Here is a 6,170-nt window from a genome sequence, read left to right as displayed (position 1 = left end):
AAGTGCTAGTAGGCATCCACCGACAAAATAGAAGGTTCCGGAAGCTGCGTTAGAAGTCGGTGCAATTCTAGAAGAATCCAGAAACGGTAGTCGAACTTCCGGGAGGCATAACTTTTGAACCGTAACTTCGATTGACGAACCGTTTACATTTTTAGAAAGCTCTCGAAGCGCTCTATAGCCCTGTGGACTAGCTTCACTCATCCCCCATTTTTTGACCCTTTTCAAGGTCATTTAATGCCCCAAACCTGACTTTGAAGCATTCTTAGGGGGTCTCCAAAACCCAAAAAACTGCAATAACTTTCAAACCGTGGGGCCTTTTGACCTGATTCTTTTTTTGGAATGCTCTAAATCTTGATTACATTCATCTGGCCAAGTCACACCTTCTAGGTCACCAAAATGATGGTCAAATTGCATGCTCCTATTTTTTCAGGATTTTTAAATGCACTGATAGTTGAACTATGAGAGTTGGAACCTTTATTTGAGCCAAATGGGTATCCAAAAATGCAAAGACATAAAATAGAAACTAAGTCTAAGTACATTTTTTGGTGACACAGGATTGCCCTTATACCTCTGGATGCTCCTGCATTAGACACCCAGGGTAGATTGAAAAGTGACCCTGTCACTTTATGGATGGTAGAGGAAATCCCAAATGGGAAACCTCAGCTGCTGAAATCCAAGTTGAGTCTTCGATTGGTCGTCCTTTCCATTTGACCAAATACTCTTCATACTGCCTGTTTCTGGTACTCCTACACACACGATGATCTAGAATGTCTTCTATCTCCTCCTTCTTAGAAGCAGGAATTGGACATGGCTCTAAAACCAGCTCCTCATCAGTACCATCATCATGATACTCTGTCAAATCTACAATGTTGAAAATGGGAGAAATGTGAATACCATCTGGCAGCTCCACCTCATATGCATTTCCTGAGTTATGTTTTTTCAAAATTTTGCAGGGGCCAAATTTCTTCATTTTCAGCTTGTTGTAAGTACCAACTGGAAATCTTTCTTTTCGTAAGTACACCATGACAAGATCCCCTACTTGGAATTCCTTATGTCTTCTCCTTTAATCAGCCCTAGCTTTATACTCTTGATTCATCTTGATAATGTGTGCTTGGACCTCCTCATGTAGACGCTTGATGTGTTCAGCAAAATCCTCAGCTTCAGCACTTGTTCTCTCCCCTTGTTCTATCTTCCTCAATTCTGGTGCAGTCCTTGGGCTATTTCCATATACAATTTGAAATGGTGATTTTCCAGTACTCCTATTTACAGAGTTATTATAAGAAAACTCTGCCTGTGGTAGAATCAAATCCCATCCCTTAGGCTTATCTCCAACTAACCATCTCAGCAAATTTCCCAGACTTCTATTTACCACTTCTGTTTGGCCATCAGTCTGTGGGTGATGCGTGGAACTGAATTTCAAGTCTGTTCTCAACTTCTTCCACAATGTCCTCCAGAAATACCCCACAAATTTAATATCTCGGTCAGAAACTATACTCCTTGGAAGACCATGTAGTCTTACCACCTCTTTGAAAAACAAGTCTGCAATATGGACAGCATCATGAGTTTTATGGCATGGAATGAAATGTGCCATTTTGGAGAACCTATCAACCACCACGAATACTGAGTCATTACCCCTTTGTGTCCTTGGAAATCCAAGAACAAAATCCATACTTATGTCCTCCCATGGCCTTGATGGAACAGGCAATGGCTGATATAGTCCAGTATTTTGACTAAACCCCTTGGCAACTTGACAAACCTGGCAACTCTGTACAAACTTCTTCACATCCTATGTAATTTGAGGCCAAAAATAATGTTATCTAAGAATGGCAATGGTCTTATCCCGACCAAAATGTCCTGCCATCCCTCCACTGTGTTTCTCCTTAATCAAATTTTCCCTCATGGAACTCCTTGGAATGCACAATTGACTACCTTTGAACAACATGCCATCCTGAATCAAATAGTCTAACCACTTGGTTCTATCTACAGCAACAGGTTCTTTACAAGATTTCCATGCTTTAGCAAAATTAGGATCCTCGGGGTACAAATTCTTGAGTTCATCAAACCCAACTACTTCAACCTGCATTGTTGTAAGCAACAACTGTCTCCTACTTAATGCATCTGCAACCCTATTAGATTTTCCACTTCTATGCTTTAACACAAATGTATAACTCTGCAAGAATTCTACCCACTTCATATGCCTCTGATTCAATTTACCTTGGCTATTTAGGTACTGTAATGCCTGATGATCAGTATACAAAACAAATTCCTTTGGCAACAAATAATGCCTCCATTTCTTTAAGGCCTGAACTATCGCATAGAATTCTTGATCATAAACAGAATACTTCTTCTTTGCATCATTCAATTTTTCACTAAAATATGCAATAGGCTTACCTTCTTGGCTTAATACAGCCCCAATAGCGCTACCACTAGCATCACAGTCCACCTGGAATACTTTTCTAAAATCTGGAAGTGCCAACACAGGCTGTTCAGTCACCTTCTTCTTCAACAATTCAAAACTTCTCGCAGCTGCTGCAGTCCATTTGGACTCTTTTCTATCCCCTCTTATTGTATCAGTTAGGGGTGCACATATGCCACTGAAATTCTTAATAAACTTCCTGTAAAAACTAACCAGACCATGAAATGATCTTACCTCAGTAGCAGACCTTGGAGTAGGCCATTCCAAGATGGCTTTTACCTTCTCTGGATCCATTTTGAGACCTTCAGGTGATATAACAAATCCCAAATAGACTAACTCCCTTTTTGCAAAGACACACTTCTTTAGATTAATTAACAGTTCTCTTCCCTTAGCCTTTCAAGGACACTACGAATATGCAGTAAATGTTCTTCCAAAGTCTTGCTGAAAATTAAAATATCATCCAAATAGACAATAACAAATTTTCCCAAGAACTTCTTAAGTACCTCATTCATGAGCCGCATGAAGGTGCTTGGGGCGTTTGTCAATCCAAAGGGCATGACTAACCACTCATAAAGACCCTCCTTGGTCTTGAAGGCTGTTTTCCACTCATCTCCTTCTCGAATCCGTATTTGATGATAGCCACTCTTCAGATCTATCTTTGTGAAGTACTCAGCTCCACTCAAGCAGTCCATAAGATCATCCATCCTTGGCAAAGGAAATCGGTACTTGATGGTTATCCTATTTATAGCTCGAGAATCTGTACACATCCTCCACTCTCCATCCTTTTTTGGTGCGAGTACTGCAGGTACTGCACATGGACTCAGGCTCTCTCGAATCAAGCCCTTCCTCAACAGCTCCTGAACCTGTCTATTTAGCTCCTCTGTTTCAGTAGGAGTCATCCTGTGAGCAGCCTTGTTAGGCAAACTAGCTCCTGGAATCAGATCTATTTGATGACTGATTTGCCTTACTGGTGGCAATCCATCTGGAACATTATCAGAGATAATATCTCCAAATTCTCCTAGTAAATCTGAAACCTCCAATGGTATTTCACTACTACCTTCTTTATCTTTCCTAGGAATCAAAGAATAGCACATACACTGATGTTTCATGCCATCTAAAAACTTCCTTACATCAACAAGACAAATCTTAGCACTGCTACATACCTTTTCACCTTCCTTTTTCATGGGCTTCAATTTGTGGCGAACTCCATCCTTTGTCAGAGAGTATGTGTTTGCATGTCCATCATGTATTGCATGTCTATCAAACTGCCATGGTCTACCCAATAATAGATGGCAAACATCCATCGAAATAACATCACAAAGAACTTCATCATGGTAACTCCCAATTTTGAATTTTACTAAACATTGTTCACTTACCAGGACCTTATGATCATCTTTTACCCAAGAAATCCGATAGGGCTAGGGATGTTTCTCCCTCTTGAGCTTCAGCTTAGAGACCATCTCTTCGGATACCAAGTTATCAGTGCTACCACCATCAATGATCACATCACAACATTTATCCTCACACTTGCATCTGGTACGGAACAAGCTCCTCCGTTGTCCTGGTTCATTTTCACCACTTAGTAGGACTCTTTCATTTACCAAGGTCTCTCCTCTTTCTGCATCCTCTGAATGTGATGATTGTGCATCCTCATCCACATGAGCAACCCTAGCTTGGCCCTCAGCTCTCCTATCTGTCCTTCCTTTTCGTTGAGGGCATTCAAAGGCACGATGACCTTCTTCATTGCAATGGAAACAGGTACCACGGAAGCCTCCTCTTCCTTGCCCACGTCCTCTACCTCTTCCTCTTTGATTTCCAAAGTCTTGATCACGGGAGCGGTTGAAACCCTCATTCCTCTGGTTCCTGCTAGTACCCTCATCTTCATTTTTCTTTTGAGTTTCATTGCGGCCTCCAGATGATCTACCGCTTCCCCTTCCTCCTTAACCGCGCCCTCTTTGTCTTCCTTCAAACCTTTTACTCAGCTTCTCTTCAACTCGTAGGGCAAACTGGTATGCTTCTTCAACGCTAGTCATTCTTACCAGACTTAATTCCTCCTGGATGCTAGGTCGTAACCCACTGATATAACGAGCAACCTTCTCCTTATTTGCTTCTGCATGCCCTGCTCTAATCAGGAGTCGGTAAAACTCCTCTGTATATTCTTGGACTGATCTTCCTGCTTGCTTTAACCCATGCATCTTCTTAAATAGATCAAGTTCGTAGTCCACAGGAATGAACTGCTTTTTCAATTTTTCCACCATGCCATCCCATCTTGTGATCTTCTCCTTTCCTCTTCTAATTCTTTCCAGTTGAATCTCTTGCCACCAGATTTTGGCATGGCCTTTTAGTTTGGCCTTCGCAAACTTAACCCTATCTAGGTCCCTTATATCCTCATACTCAAAGTATTCGTCCAGTTCATTGATCCAATCGATCAACTCATCTGGTTTCAAATTTCCTGAAAATATACCCACTTCAATTTTAGGTCTTTTCCCAAACCTAGAAATGGCCCTAAAAAGCCTTTCCTCTACAGGATTCAGAACTTCCCCGTCAACTTCCATTACTTCCTCTTCATTGTCATCCTCACTATTGTCATCTGCGGCAATATTTGCTCCTCTACGAAGCTCCTCTTGCAATGCTTGTACCTGTCTCTGGAGGGCTCTAACCTCCTCAAGATCAATAGCTCTGGCCCTTCCACCACGCTCTCTTCATGGAGGCATCTTCTAACTCGAACCCACAACCACACAGTCCTGGTGCAAACTGCCTCACAGTTGGCGCTCTGTCTACACACTCAGGAAAACCTGCTCTGATACCACTTGATGGGGACACAACCCAACAACCAGAATAGACACAATAGAAAGGGAAAATTATATTAACTGAGAAAATAAGCTGGTACAAACAGTGCAGAGAAAATAAACTCAAAACATGCCCTGCGGGCTTACAATAGCATAAATCTGGAGAATATTTCTCCTTTTAGCACCTCCTCTCAAGCTCCAATCCGAACTGCCTTTTACAATGCCAAAAATCTCCTTAAATAGACCCCGGAGGGTTAAGGACTAGGAGTACATTCTAGAAAGTGCTAGTAGGTATCCACCGACAAAATAGAAGGTTCCGGAAGCTGCGTTAGAAGTCGGTGCAATTCTAGAAGAATCCAGAAACGGTAGCCGAACTTTTGGGAGGCATAACTTTTGAACCGTAACTCCGATTGACGAATCGTTTACATTTTCGGAAAGCTCTCAAAGCGCTCTATAGCCCTATGGACTAGCTTCGCTCATCCCCCATTTTTCGACCCTTTTCGAGGTCATTTAATGCCCCAAACCTGACTTTGAAGCATTCTTAGGGGGTCTCCAAAACCCGAAAAACTACAATAACTTTCAAACCGTGGGGCCTTTTGACCTGATTCTTTTTCTGGAATGCTCTAAATCTCGATTACATTCATCTGGCCAAGTCACACATTCTAGGTCACCAAAATGATGGTCAAATTGCATGCTTCTATTTTTTTGGGATTTTTAAATGCACTGATAGTTGAACTATGAGAGTTGGAACCTTTATTTGAGCCAAATGGGTATCCAAAAATGCAAAGACATAAAATAGAAACTAAGTCTAAGTACATTTTTTGGTGACACAGGATTGCCCTTATACCTTTGGATGCTCCTGCATCAAAAATTGTCTTAGTATTTGATCCATGTAGTATAACATAATCACATGATTTTTTCACCCCTCTAGGAATCTCCTCCTCTATGAATATTTTATCTAATAT

This window comes from Cupressus sempervirens, chromosome 6 (genome assembly GCF_028749045.1).
Source record: "Cupressus sempervirens isolate cs-2001-9-10 chromosome 6, ASM2874904v1, whole genome shotgun sequence".
NCBI lineage: Eukaryota > Viridiplantae > Streptophyta > Pinopsida > Cupressales > Cupressaceae > Cupressus > Cupressus sempervirens.
This window is presented reverse-complemented; position numbering follows the sequence as displayed.